The sequence below is a fragment of the Notechis scutatus genome, chromosome 4 (assembly GCF_049901735.1).
Source record: "Notechis scutatus isolate UNSWTSFEM ecotype Mainland chromosome 4, rNotScu1.2, whole genome shotgun sequence".
In the NCBI taxonomy this organism is placed as follows: Eukaryota; Metazoa; Chordata; class Lepidosauria; order Squamata; family Elapidae; genus Notechis; species Notechis scutatus.
This window is the reverse complement of record NC_142012.1, coordinates 86,485,124-86,501,177: the sequence shown is the minus strand read 5'-3', so window position 1 is coordinate 86,501,177 and position 16,054 is coordinate 86,485,124.

Genomic DNA, 16,054 nt, shown 5'->3' with positions numbered 1-16,054 from the left:
ATGCATAGTGGACCTGTGCTGAGGCGACGGCTCGCGTGCCAGCAGAGATGGCTCTGCGTGCCACTTCCAGCATGTGTGCCATAGGTTCACCATCACGGTCATATATGACCACAATTGGGACTGGAATTTTGCTCATTAAATGAAGTGGTAATTAAATGAGACACCCAGCTGTAATAATTAAGTACTATGAGAATCATTAAGTGGACAGAGCAATAGGGCTGTCACAGAGGTGGGATTCTACCAGTTCGCACCTATTTGCAAGAACCGGTTGTTAACATTCTAAGCAGTTCGGAGAACCGGTTGTTAGAAGAAATTACTGGCCTAATCCTGTAAGGAAGGCAGGAAGGAAACATTCTGGTGTTGCTTACAGAAACTGCCTCTCCGTTAACCCTTATTACGTTCTTGGCAAGACTAGACTTCCTGCCTCAGGAATGTCTCTGGAGTTTTTTTCCCCTCCTTTGCTGGTACTTTGCTTGTGTGGAGTGACCATTCAAAGTTACAACGGCACTGAAAAAAGTGACTTATGACCATTTTTCACACTTACGACTGTTACAGCATCCCCACAATCATGAGAGCCCAGGCGAGGAGATGCGTGCCTCGATGTGAGTGATGTTGAGTTGGCCATGCCCAGCCAATAACATGACCACCAAGCCACGTCCACCAACTAAGCCACACCCACAGAACCGGTTGTTAAAAAAATTGAATCCCACCCCTGGGCTGTCAGCAAAGGAGGGCAGACAGCTCCCTTGCATGGCACCGAACTCATGTGCTGGAGAAACAAGGCAAGGATCATCTCTCCAGGCCAGACCAAAGGCACCTCCACCTCATTGTGCAGAAGGAAACTCATGCACTGGGCTGGTGTAATGAGGCAGGGATCCCAAAGATCCAAGTTTTATTTCTGCAGCCTGATAAAAGGTTTATGCCCCCCACAACCCATGCATAGGAAGAGGGGAAATCCTTTGGCAGGTGGCAAGAGCTTGCAAACTTCCCTGCCAGCTTCCCATTGACTTTCTGGAGAAGATGGCAGAGAAGATTGCCAATGGCAATCATATGATTGTGGGGCACTTGGCAACAAGTGAGAAGTGTGGAGAGGTTGCCAATCGTTCGGATCAGGATCATGTGACTGGAGGAGGGGGTGGCAGGACAGTGTTTTGCAAGAGCTGGAAGTGCTTTACAGATCGTAAAAATGCAACTTCTGAGTTGTCATAACTTCAAACAGGATTAAATGACTAGGTGTTAGTTGAGAGCTACCTGTAAATGCTTATATTAAAGGTAAAGAAATATAAAATTGATTTATACACGCACATGCACACACAAACACACACGTTTGTGTGTGTGTGTGTGTGTGTGTGTGTGTGATCAGTAAATATATATATATATATATATATATATATATATATATATATATATATATATATATATATATATGTTTTCTGAGGTTCTCGCTGGTATTTGTATGTGGATCTTTGAGCACAACCAAGCTCCCACCTGAACAGAACACACCTCCAGCCAATCAGAACATGGCCAACCCCCAACCAATCAGAACACAGCCAAACCCCCAACCAATGAGAACACACCCCCACCCAATCAGAACACAGCCAAGCTCCCAACCAATCAAGTCACACCCCCACTAGCAGTTAAAAGGAAGAAGCAGCTGCAAACTCACATCACTCTGAGAAGCACAGAGCTGAAGACAGAAGCCTGAAGATGATGAATGAGACTTCATCGAAACGTTGCCTAGATACTTCCAATCTTACGCGGGAGAAAACCCGAATAACCAAAGATCCATATATATATATATATATATATATATATATATATATATATATATATATATATATATATATATATATATATATATCCAGAACAAAATGCTTAGCTGATGAACAACACCTAAAAACCGAACTAAACACTCTCACCAACGTACTCACAGCCAATGGATTCCAAAGAAAGAAGATTACCCACCTAATCCAAAAAGAAACCCCAACCAAAATCCAAGACAGAGAATAAGAGAACGACAAAGCCCTCCTCCCATATATAAAAGGCACTACAGACAAAATCAGCAAGATCCTCCAAAAACACAACATTAAAACAGCATTCTGCACAAACAGAAAAATATCCACCATCCTAAGAAACCCTAAAGACAAAATCGAGTTAGAAAACCAAGGAGTATACGAAATCCCTTGCACCGCCTGCCCCACCACATACATTGGACAAACTAACAGAAGAATAAGTGCATGCGTTGAAGAACATAAGAACTCAATCGAAAAAGAAGAACCGACCTCTTCCCTGGTCCAACACCTCAAAGCCACAGGACATGAGATTGACTTTAAAAATACCAGAACTATCGCCAAAACCGAACACTTCAACAACAGAATAATCAGAGAAGCCATAGAGATAGAAAAACGCCCACACAGCATGAATAAAAGAGATGACACCTCCCACTTACCAGCCATTTGGAAACCCACCCTCATTCATCTAACATGATGAATGACACCAGACCCACACCCACGAGGGCCACACAAGATGCCACCACCACACTTCCACGTAAAAAGCAGACTCACACCCACACAGAAGATGAGACATGACCACAGACCAGAAGCCGCACTGCAGCTGCATCACTACCCACTTCAAACCCCTCTGAGCCATACATGAAGCGAACTGACCCCCACCATGAAGATGCAGCACGACCACGAACTCGAAGCCAAACAGCAAGATCACAGCTCACCAGCTCAAATCCCCCAGTAACTAAGACCAACCTGAGCACAACCAAGCCCCCACCTGAACAGAACACACCTCCAGCCAATCAGAACACATCCAAGCCCCCACCCAATCAAGTCACACCCCACTAGCAGTTAAAAGGAAGAAGCAGCTGCAAGCTCACATCACTCTGAGAAGCACAGAGCTGAAGACAGAAGCCTGAAGATGATGAATGAGACTTCATCGAAATGTTGCCTAGATACTTCCAATCTTACGCGGGAGAAAACCCGAATAACCAAAGATCTATCTATCTATCTATCTATCTATCTATCTATCTATCTATCTATCTATCTATATCTATATCTATATCTATATCTATATCTATATCTATATCTATATATATCTATATATATATATCTATATATATATCTATATCTATATCTATATCTATCTATATCTATATATATCTATATATATATCTATATATATCTATATCTATATATATATATCTATATATATATCTATATCTATATATATATCTATATATATATATATATATATATATATATATATATATATATATATATATATATATATATCTATCTATCTATCTATCTATCTATCTATCTATCTATATATATATATATATATATATATATATATATATATATATATATATATGTTTTCTTAAGTTTTTCGCGGGTACTTACATGTATGGTGTTCGGCTTGGTTCGGTATTTTCCCACGTCATTGTAGTTCTTTTAAAGTTGTAGCAACGTTTCAGCAGAATCTCATCTGCCATCATCAGGCTTCTGTATTGTGTCCGTCTGTGGGTCAGACTTTTACAGTGGTTTCAGATTTAAATTTGGGGCAGCCTATTGCTGTGCCAGAATGGTTTTTTCTTCATCCTGATTGGTTGGGAGTCTTGGTCTGTGTTTATTGGTCTCGGAGTTTGCTGTGTTCTGCTTGATGGGTGTCTCTGATATCTTCTGTCTGTTTTTTGGCTCTTTTTGTATCTTGATTGGCTGGCAGCATTGTGTTACTTTAATGGAGGCCTTTAGTGCAGCTTGGCTTCGGGTAAATGGACGGCTATCATTAGTTAGGAAGCTGGGTTTCATCTGGGTGCCTGGTTGGGGTGTGTTTGAGCTGGAGGTATCAGGGGATCTGTTTGTGCCCAGGTGTTTGCCTGGCTTGTGGTGTGGAGATTTTTTGTTTGTGAGTGCAGGCTTCCAAATGATTGACAGCCTGGTGGAATCATCTCTTCTGTTCATGCTTTCTGGTCTTTTTCAATCTCTATGGCTTCTCTGATGACTCTGTGGCTGGGGTTTTCCATAGTGGCCAGGGTTTTGGTGCCATTGAAGTTGATGCTATGACCTGTAGCTTCCATGTGTTGGACTAGTGAGGAAGTGTGTTCCAGCTTTTGACTGCATTTTTGTGTTCATCCAGGCGGGTACTTATTCTTCTATTGGTCTGTCCAATGTATGTGGCCGGGCATGATGCACAGGGGACTTCGTATATGCCTTGGTTTTCCAGGTCAATTTTATCTTTGGGGTTGCTAAGGATGGCTGCTATTTTTCTGTCTGTTTTGAAGGCAGTCCTGATGTGATGTCTGTGTAGTACCTTACTAATTTTGTCTGTAGTACCTCTTATGTAGGGCAGGACAGCTGTTCCATAGGTCTGTTCATCTTCTGGGTCTCTATTATGTTTCAGTGTGTTTTTGTGGATCAAGCTGGTGATTTTGCTTTTGTGGAAGCCGTTGGCTGTCAGTACTTTAGTCAGGGTGCATAGTTCAGCCTTAATGTGTGTCTTGTCTGCCAGGCGTTTGGTTCTGGTAATTAGTGTTTTAGCCACGGAGTTTATCTGTGCTGGGTGGTGGTGGGATTGGGCGTTGAGGTAGCGGTTGGTGTGTTTTCTTCTGGTATATGGTGTGTCCTAGTGTGCCATCTGTTTTTTGTAGATTAGTACATCTAGGAATGGTAGTTGTTTGTTTGTTTCTGTTTCCATGGTGAACTTGATTTTGGGGTGTGCGCTGTTTAGGTGTGTTAGGAAATTGTTTAGGTTTTCTTGTCCATGGGGCCAAATCACGAATGTGTCATCGATGTATCTTAACCATAGTTTGGGTTTGAGGATGGCATTGGCCAGGGCTCTGGATTCAAATTCTTCCATGAACAGGTTAGCAATGACAGGTGACAGTGGTGATCCCATGGGGGCTCCTTCTATTTGTTTGTATCTTTGTCCTTTGTATATGAAATATGTGTTGGTTAAGCAGTGTTCTGTTAGTTCCATGAGGTGTTTAGCTGGTTGGTATTTATTTTTGATGATTTCAAGGGTCTCTTTTATCGGGACTTGAGTGAATAGGGAAACCACGTCAAAACTTACAAGCAGATCTTCTTGCTCCACGTGTAGATCTTTGATCATTTCCAAGAAGTGGTATGAGTTTTGTACATGTGAAGCTGCTGTTTCAGCATGGGGCTGTAGCTGCTTTGCTAGGTATTTGGCTAGGTTTTGTAGTGGTGCTCCTCTGGAGCTGACTATGGGTCTGAGAGGTATGCCTTCTTTGTGTATTTTTGGGAGGCCGTATAGTTTGGGGCATCTGGAAGATTTCTCTCTGGGTATAATCGTGTGTTGGATCTCTTTGCTTATGTGGCTGGTTATAATTTTCTTCTTGGTTAATTTTTCCAGATATGTGGTTGGGTCTGTGTTTATGGGTTTGTATGTGGAGTCTTGGAGTAGGTCTGTCAATTTTGTTTCGTAGTCTTTTCTGTCCATTACTACAGTGGCATTTCCTTTGTCTGCTGGGAGGATGATTATGCTGCTATCTCTTTTCAGGGTTTGTAGTGCTTTAATTTCATTTTTCTGTAAGTTGCTTTTGGGTGGCTTGCTTGTGCATAGGATATTGGTAACTTGGTGTCTTATTTTATCAGCTTCATCTGTATTTAATTTAGTTAGGCTGGATTCTACTGCACATATGATGGATTCTGTGGGGATTTTTTGGGGTGCTATAGCATAATTGAATCCTTTGGTTAGAACATCTGTTTCTGTTTTGGTGAGTTCTCTGTTGGAAACATTGTGCACTAATTGTTTCAGGTGTTGTTGTGAGTTGTCGGGGGTTTTCTTGTCATGTTCTAATTTCTTTAATTTTTTCAATAATTTTTCCTGTTTGTAAATGCCTTCAGAATCAGCTCTCCAAGTTGTAAGTTGTTTTATCTTGTCCCAAAGTAGAGGGTGGATTTTGCTGCTCAGTTCCAGGTGTAGTGCTAGCAAATCTTTGTTTAACTGATCTAATCGGAATCTCTTACTGTGGAGTTCGTTCCGTAGTAGAGCCATTTCAGTTCTTTTCAGGATACGTTTAGTGGCTGCTGTGCTTTGATGAAATGTTAATTTGAAGCAGGTTGGTGTAGTATTGTTGTCTCTGCAGCTGCGTAGGAATTGGAGGTCACATAGTATTCCTGCTCTTTTAATTTCCAGTTTCTCGTAGGTTTTGATCTGGCTGTTTATTTCAAAAAGCTGGAACACACTTCCTCACTAGTCCAACACATGGAAGCTACAGGTCATAGCATCAACTTCAATGGCACCTAAAACCCTGGCCACTATGGAAAACCCCACCCACAGAGTCATCAGAGAAGCCATAGAGATTGAAAAAAGACCAGAAAGCATGAACAGAAGAGATGATTCCACCAGGCTGTCAATCATTTGGAAGCCTGCACTCACAAACAAAAAAATCTCCACACCACAAGCCAGGCAAACACCTGGGCACAAACAGATCCCCCCTGATACCTCCAGCTCAAACACACCCCAACCAGGCACCCAGATGAAACCCAGCTTCCTAACTAATGACAGCCGTCCATTTACCCGAAGCCAAGCTGCACTAAAGGCCTCCATTAAAGTAACACAATGCTGCCAGCCAATCAAGATACAAAAAGAGCCAAAAAACAGACAGAAGATATCAGAGACACCCATCAAGCAGAACACAGCAAACTCCGAGACCAATAAACACAGGCCAAGACTCCCAACCAATCAGGATGAAGAAAAAACCATTCTGGCACAGCAATAGGCTGCCCCAAATTTAAATCTGAAACCACTGTAAAAGTCTGACCCACAGACGGACACAATACAGAAGCCTGATGATGGCAGATGAGATTCTGCTGAAACGTTGCTACAACTTTAAAAGAACTACAATGACGTGGGAAAATACCCGAACCAAGCCGAACACCATACATGTAAGTACCCGCGAAAACTTAAGAAAACAAATATCAAACCTCTACGGGGAGGAAATAAACAGCCAGATCAAAACCTACGAGAAACTGGAAATTAAAAGAGCAGGAATACTATGTGACCTCCAATTCCTACGCAGCTGCAGAGACAACAATACTACACCAACCTGCTTCAAATTAACATTTCATCAAAGCACAGCAGCCACTAAACGTATCCTGAAAAGAACTGAAATGGCTCTACTCACGGAACGAACTCCACAGTAAGAGATTCCGATTAGATCAGTTAAACAAAGATTTGCTAGCACTACACCTGGAACTGAGCAGCAAAATCCACCCTCTACTTTGGGACAAGATAAAACAACTTACAACTTGGAGAGCTGATTCTGAAGGCATTTACAAACAGGAAAAATTATTGAAAAAATTAAAGAAATTAGAACATGACAAGAAAACCCCGACAACTCACAACAACACCTGAAACAATTAGTGCACAATGTTTCCAACAGAGAACTCACCAAAACAGAAACAGATGTTCTAACCAAAGGATTCAATTATGCTATAGCACCCCAAAAATCCCCACAGAATCCATCATATGTGCAGTAGAATCCAGCCTAACTAAATTAAATACAGATGAAGCTGATAAAATAAGACACTAAGTTACCAATATCCTATGCACAAGCAAGCCACCCAAAAGCAACTTACAGAAAAATGAAATTAAAGCACTACAAACCCTGAAAAGAGATAGCAGCATAATCATCCTCCCAGCAGACAAAGGAAATGCCACTGTAGTAATGGACAGAAAAGACTACGAAACAAAATTGACAGACCTACTCCAAGACTCCACATACAAACCCATAAACACAGACCCAACCACATATCTGGAAAAATTAACCAAGAAGAAAATTATAACCAGCCACATAAGCAAAGAGATCCAACACACGATTATACCCAGAGAGAAATCTTCCAGATGCCCCAAACTATACGGCCTCCCAAAAATACACAAAGAAGGCATACCTCTCAGACCCATAGTCAGCTCCAGAGGAGCACCACTACAAAACCTAGCCAAATACCTAGCAAAGCAGCTACAGCCCCATGCTGAAACAGCAGCTTCACATGTACAAAACTCATACCACTTCTTGGAAATCATCAAAGATCTACACGTGGAGCAAGAAGATCTGCTTGTAAGTTTTGACGTGGTTTCCCTATTCACTCAAGTCCCGATAAAAGAGACCCTTGAAATCATCAAAAATAAATACCAACCAGCCAAACACCTCATGGAACTAACAGAACACTGCTTAACCAACACATATTTCATATACAAAGGACAAAGATACAAACAAATAGAAGGAGCCCCCATGGGATCACCACTGTCACCTGTCATTGCTAACCTGTTCATGGAAGAATTTGAATCCAGAGCCCTGGCCAATGCCATCCTCAAACCCAAACTATGGTTAAGATACATCGATGACACATTCGTGATTTGGCCCCATGGACAAGAAAACCTAAACAATTTCCTAACACACCTAAACAGCGCACACCCCAAAATCAAGTTCACCATGGAAACAGAAACAAACAAACAACTACCATTCCTAGATGTACTAATCTACAAAAAAACAGATGGCACACTAGGACACACCATATACCAGAAGAAAACACACACTAACCGCTACCTCAACGCCCAATCCCACCACCACCCAGCACAGATAAACTCCGTGGCTAAAACACTAATTACCAGAACCAAACGCCTGGCAGACAAGACACACATTAAGGCTGAACTATGCACCCTGACTAAAGTACTGACAGCCAACGGCTTCCACAAAGCAAAATCACCAGCTTGATCCACAAAAACACACTGAAACATAATAGAGACCCAGAAGATGAACAGACCTATGGAACAGCTGTCCTGCCCTACATAAGAGGTACTACAGACAAAATTAGTAAGGTACTACACAGACATCACATCAGGACTGCCTTCAAAACAGACAGAAAAATAGCAGCCATCCTTAGCAACCCCAAAGATAAAATTGACCTGGAAAACCAAGGCATATACGAAGTCCCCTGTGCATCATGCCCGCCACATACATTGGACAGACCAATAGAAGAATAAGTACCCGCCTGGATGAACACAAAAATGCAGTCAAAAAGCTGGAACACACTTCCTCACTAGTCCAACACATGGAAGCTACAGGTCATAGCATCAACTTCAATGGCACCAAAACCCTGGCCACTATGGAAAACCCCACCCACAGAGTCATCAGAGAAGCCATAGAGATTGAAAAAAGACCAGAAAGCATGAACAGAAGAGATGATTCCACCAGGCTGTCAATCATTTGGAAGCCTGCACTCACAAACAAAAAAATCTCCACACCACAAGCCAGGCAAACACCTGGGCACAAACAGATCCCCCCTGATACCTCCAGCTCAAACACACCCCAACCAGGCACCCAGATGAAACCCAGCTTCCTAACTAATGACAGCCGTCCATTTACCCGAAGCCAAGCTGCACTAAAGGCCTCCATTAAAGTAACACAATGCTGCCAGCCAATCAAGATACAAAAAGAGCCAAAAAACAGACAGAAGATATCAGAGACACCCATCAAGCAGAACACAGCAAACTCCGAGACCAATAAACACAGGCCAAGACTCCCAACCAATCAGGATGAAGAAAAAACCATTCTGGCACAGCAATAGGCTGCCCCAAATTTAAATCTGAAACCACTGTAAAAGTCTGACCCACAGACGGACACAATACAGAAGCCTGATGATGGCAGATGAGATTCTGCTGAAACGTTGCTACAACTTTAAAAGAACTACAATGACGTGGGAAAATACCCGAACCAAGCCGCGGGTACTTACATGTATGGTTTTATATATATTTCTGGTAGCTCTTAATAACTTTTGCTTATTGGGGCTTTGATGGGGCTTTAAGAATTAGTTTATTGATAAGAGATGAGATATGGGAAGAAGAGATATTTTGTTTTTATCAGAGAAGGCAATAAGTTACTGATAACCCAGATTGTTGAGGGCAATATAGTGATTCTGTAAACTACTTACAGAAGCCTGTAAAGCTCTGTGAAGCAGCATATAAGTCTGATAACTATTGCTATTGTACATGTTTTGATGAAAAGAGAAGTTATTTCTTTACATTCTTTCTTTGTACAGTATATCTTTTTCTTATTTGTACATTTTAATTTTTCTTAGTTTGCATTAATTATTTATCTTTGTATTTGTAATCTTTAATAAAAATTATTAAAAAACAAATCAGAACTTCCTAACTTAGTAATTTACTAAGTTACTCAATGGTCGCTTTCCCAGAACAGAATGTACTTCCAAATTAAGTGGAATATAAAGGTAGTAACCGAATATATAAATTCATTAACTATGGAGATGGAAGGAACCATTTAGGCCACTAAATCCAACTATCTTAATACAACTATTCTAAATTAAAACATTCCTAACAGATTACTCTCTCATCTCTGCTTTAACATCTCCAACAATGGGAGCCCATCAATTCCCTTCATTAAATTATTATTACTATTAGATTATGACTCAGTTTGGATCCATCAATTTCAGTTGGATAACTTTTTTTCTTACTTACATCCCTCAAAGGGGCTACCATAGCCAATCAGATATTATTAATTAATAAAAGCATCGCAACACTGCCACTCAAATGTATCTTTTAATATTTCTTTTAATAAACATATCTTTTAATATTTCTATATTAACTGCTCTGAGCCTTTAAGGGAATAGGCTGTAAACAAGTATTAAACATAATTCACTCTTCTGAAAAAGCCAACCTCATTACTGAAAAAAATTACAGATAAAATGTGAAAAGGAAGCAATTGTCAACCCTGTTAAAACAGAGAATATAATCACATCTAGCTATAATCCTAGAGAAATGTGCATTGAGAAAGAGAGAGAGAGAAAAAGAGAGAGAGAGAGATTTTTATCTGAATTTTAAAATGATGTGAAATCTATAGAGGTTTTCACCATTGCAAATATCTCTTCATTTGTGTGTTAGAGGTTAACTTGCTTTAAAAAATCTGGACAGAATGAATAAAAAAATTGGAAATCACTTGAATTTAATTTTTTCTTGGCCATTTGACCTTCATTTTAATCTACCTTCCATGTACCTTCTGTAATTTATAGGTTTAGCCATGTTAGCACTAATGTGTGATGATTGGAGATGAGCAAAATTGGGAGGGGGAAACAAGGAAAGATATTTTGAACCTTTTATTTTAAAAAATGTTATAATTATTAAAAAGTCAATGATTCCTTCCAACAGTTAAAATTTGAAATAAAAAATAAAAAATTACTAATAAGCAGGATCTCCTATCTTATCATTTTACATTATTCTGATCAGATCTAGAGTTTGCAGGAAAAAAAAATCCCAATCCAGCCACCTTGAGATATTTGGTTGATGGAGGACAACTTGCCACAGCCAACTAGCCATGGCCATCTTGCCACAGTCAAATTGCCATAGGATAACTTGCCATGGCCAACTCACCACAAGACAGTTCACCATGAGACAAGAGTTACACTAAGATTAAGAAATGGTGAAATAGAATAATTAAAGAAAGGATGCCAATGGAGGAACAAAATGAAATGTGAATGACAAAAAATAAAATAATATTTTAATTATTTTAAATAATTGAATAGAATTGCTGAATTGTCCTGCAGTGAGTTGTCCAATAGTAAATTGGCTGTGGCAATTTGGTCAGCAGCAAGTTGGCCATGGTGATTTGGCCATAGCAAGTTATCCGCAGTGAGTTAGCCATTCTGGAATACTGAGGGAAAGTAAATTATCTTTTGATACCTTTACATCAGCCTCCATTGGGGAGGAAATTATCATTATTATTCGTCTTTTTATATACATAATTCAAGTTGGCAAACTCGCCTACTAGCTACTACTCCTGTCTCCTATTTTCCCTACAATAATAACCATGTGAGGTGGGCTGGGTTGAGTATTTTAACAAATGAAGGTTTTATATTCAAATTCCTGTTTAAGGCTCATACTGGTGCAAATGATTCCCTAATTGGAAAAGTTGCATCTCTAAAGGGGCCAGAGGAGGATGCATATATGCATCCTCAATTTATAACTACAACTAAAACTAAAATTTCTGTTGCTAAGCAAGGCGGTTGTGCTCCCCATATACCCATCAATTATTGCAGTAGCCTTTTGAAGGTTTCCTGTCTTGATCTTAGAGAAAGAGGGATCCACTTATGGGAGGAACAAAATGGTGACAACTTTCAGAATTGCACCATTATCCATGCAATGAAGCAATCTGTTTCAGACTTCTTCAAAAGGTTAGTGAAAAGGAGGGTGTTTGGCCTAGTGGGATGGAAATCAAGCCTAAGGCCTGTTGGGATCTGGTGGGAGTAGGGGAAGACATTTAGGGACCAAGGGGCATGGAGTGACGCATGGGGCAGGGGTGGACTTGGAAGACCCAAGAAAGGCAAACTTAATGATTGACTGGGGAGAGCAGGGATGGGGAGTTGTTAGATGTCATCCAAAAGATAGAGGAGGGACTTAGAGGAAAAGCTATTCCAGACCTAAACCTTACTAATAGAGAAGAAGGGATAAAGGGAGTTGAAGTCACCAGAACTTTGGGTGACAGTGACCACACCATATTGGAATTCAGTATAATACAAAGGAGGTTATACAACTTGCCTCGTGGTGTAACCGGAACAATCTGGAACTGAACACAATCAAAACAGTAGAAATGGTGGTAGACTTTAGAAGAAACCCTCCCATACTACCACCTCTTACAATACTAGACAACCCAGTATCAACAGACCTTCATATTTCTAGGTTCTACTATATCACATGACCTAAAATGGACACCTAACATCAAAAACATCATCAAAAAAGCACAACAAAGAATGTTCTTTCTGCGCCAACTCAGAAAGCTCAAACTGCCCAAGGAGCTGCTTCTACAGAGGAATTATTGAATCTATCATCTGCACCTCTATAACTGTCTGGTTTGGTTCTGCAACCCAACAGGACAGACACAGACTTCAGAGGATAATTAGGACTGCAGAAAAAACAATTACTACCCACCTGCCTTCAATTGAGGACCTGTATACTGCACCAGTCAAAAAAAGGGTTGTGAAAATATTTACAGACCCCTCACATAAACTGTTTCATCTCCTTCCCTCAAAACGACACTATGAAGCACTGCACACCAGAACAACTAGACACAAGAACAGTTTTTTCCCAAAAGCCATCACTCTGCTAAACAAATAATTCCTTCAACCCTGTTCAACTATTTACAAACTGTTCACTACTATTACTGTTAATCTTCTCATCACTCCTTATCACCCATCCCCTCCCACTTTTGATTAATCGTAGGACTGTAACTTTGCTTGTATCCTTACGATTTATATTGACTGTTTCCTAGTATGATTTGATTGTTGATTGTACCCTATGACTATCATTAAGCGTTGTACGTTATGATTCTTGATTCTTAACGAATGTACCTTTTCTTTATGTATACTGAGAGCATTTACACCAAGACAAATTCCTTGTGTGTCCAATCACACTTGGCCAATAAAGTATTCTATTCTATTCTATAAACACAAGCAATACAACATAATGCAACCAGTGTCTTAAACTTTAAAAGAGCTGATTTTAACAAACTCAGTGAGAGCATAGGAAAGATTCCACAGATGAAAATCCTAAAGGGGAAAACAACTCCAGAAGAGTGGGAAATTCTGAAAAATACGATCATAAAAGCCCAGTTCAGTACAATACCATTGAAAAAGAAAAAGAAGAAATCCAAGAAGAAACCTGCATGGTTGCACAAAGATCTTTCAGATAAACTGAAAGACAAAAAGGATAAGTACACAAAAAGGGAAAGAGGGGCACATGACTAAGGCAGAATATCAGCAGATAGCCAGAATCTGCAAAGATGAAGTCAGGAAAGCAAAGGCTCAGAATGAACAAAGACTTGCAACAAAAGTCAAAGATAATTTTAAAAATGTTTCTTTCAACATTTAAGTAACCCAAAAAAAAAAAAAAGTCAAGGAAACAGTCGGTCCACTAAAGAGAAAAGATGACAAGAAAGTAAAAGGCAGGAGAGACAAAGCTGAGCTGCTTAACTGAATATTTGAATCAGTCTTCATGCAAAAAGAAATTATAGCCCAAATCTACCAAAAACATAACAATAAAAGACTGACTAGAAATAAAAATTAATATAAGCAAAAAAATAGAAAAAGATCTTGATGAATATAAATCACCAGCTCTGACAGATTACATTCCAGAGTTCTGAAGGAGCTGGCTGGTGTTATCTCAGAACCATTCTATTCTATCTTTCAAAAATCCTGAGATCTTGGAGTCCTAGTAGATGATCAGTTAAATGTGAGCCAGCAGTATACGGCAATAGCAAAAAAAATCTAATACAATCATTGGCTGTATAAACACAGGCATATAGAATCAAAATTAGCAATGCTTTTAAAACCTTAATAACCCTATACCTGGAATGCTGCATCCAGTTTTGGTCATCACATTACAAAATGTTGAGACTTTGGAAAAGGTGCAGAGAACAGTAACTAAGATGATTAAAGGCCTGGAGACTAAAACATATGAAGAACGATTGCAGGATTTGGATGTGGATATGGATAGTCTAGAGAAAAGGACTGGGGGACATGATAGCAGTATTCCAGTATTTGAGGGGCTGCCACAAAGAAGAGGGGATCAACTTATTTTCCAAAGCACCAGAGAGCAGGTCAAGAAGCAATGAATGGAAGCTAATCAAGCAGGGAAGCAACCTGAAATTAAGGAGAAACTTCCTAACAGTGAGAACAATTAATCAGTGGAACAGCTGGCCTTCAGAAGTTGTGGGTCCTTCAGTCTCTGGAGATTCTTAAGAAGAGACTGGACAGCCACTTGTCTGAAATGATATAGGGTTTCCTGCTTGAGTAGTGGGTTGGACTAGAAGACCTTCAAGGTCTCTTCCAACTCTATTCTGACTAAAACCTTCTAAATAATACATTTGGCAAATGAGCTTATCAACAGATGTACACAGATTACCAAAATTGTGCTTTGAAGAGCAACAAATCCCTCAGCATTTGGCTGTTCAAATTACAAACACTGTTTCTAGGTATGGTTTCTCTTCAATCATTAGTCAAAACAGGCCTGAAGACCAAGAACACTTTCCATTCTTGTTTTTGAACATATGATTTTGTTGCCTGTTGATACATTCACATGACTAATCAATAAAACTAATCTGAAATCTATGAGTGAAGAGAAGAACAGGGCAGGCAGAAAAGAGATCTCTGACTTCTGTGTTACTTCTTTTCTGGCTTCAGATGTGCAGCTGTATTTTTACCTTGAAAAGAGTTGCTGGGAGTTGGATTATTTATAAATTTAATAAATTATTATTATCCATGACACAGCTGTAGGAAAAACATCTCTTTCGTTTGTCCTAGAAACAGGCCAGACTAAGATGCTTGTTTGCTTCTTCTCTCATGTCACCTGGGAAATAACACTAAAAATACATGTCACTGCTGAGATATTTTACCATTCAGCAATGAAATTCCTAATTTTTAACTGGGAACAGATAGCAGTGCTTCCTTTCACTCCAGGCACTCACTATGTTATTAATGTATAAAAGTCTATTTCTCCAACATCTAAGGATTTTGCTAGATTCAAAGCATAGAATTTATAAGAACATTTCTCTCTGTGTCAATAAACTCTGATAAATTAAATAATTTGCAAGTTGATAGTTTCCCTATATGATCATAATCTCAAGAGTGGAAGATCTTTTTTGCAACTTCAGAATGGTCCCATTACCAAACTTTTGATGTTGCAAGACTCTGCTCTGTTTTTAAATGACTAATCTGAATAATGAGTTTTCTTTGTATTGTACCAAAGTGATGGAGCTATCATGGAGAGCCCAATAAATATGCCATATTTCAACTGGGAAGCAGAAGTCCTCTCAGAGGACTTGAAAGCATTCGGGTTGTAGAATGGAAGCAATGAAAAATGACTGACAAAAAATGTGCCACTACAGTGATACGAAAGGGATTTAGACATATTCATCTCTCTCAGGAAATATATTTTATGGCAGTTCATTTCTAATTTCATATAGCATGTTCACACAAAAATGTTTCTCTGGGTATTCCTACTAAACATGAAAATA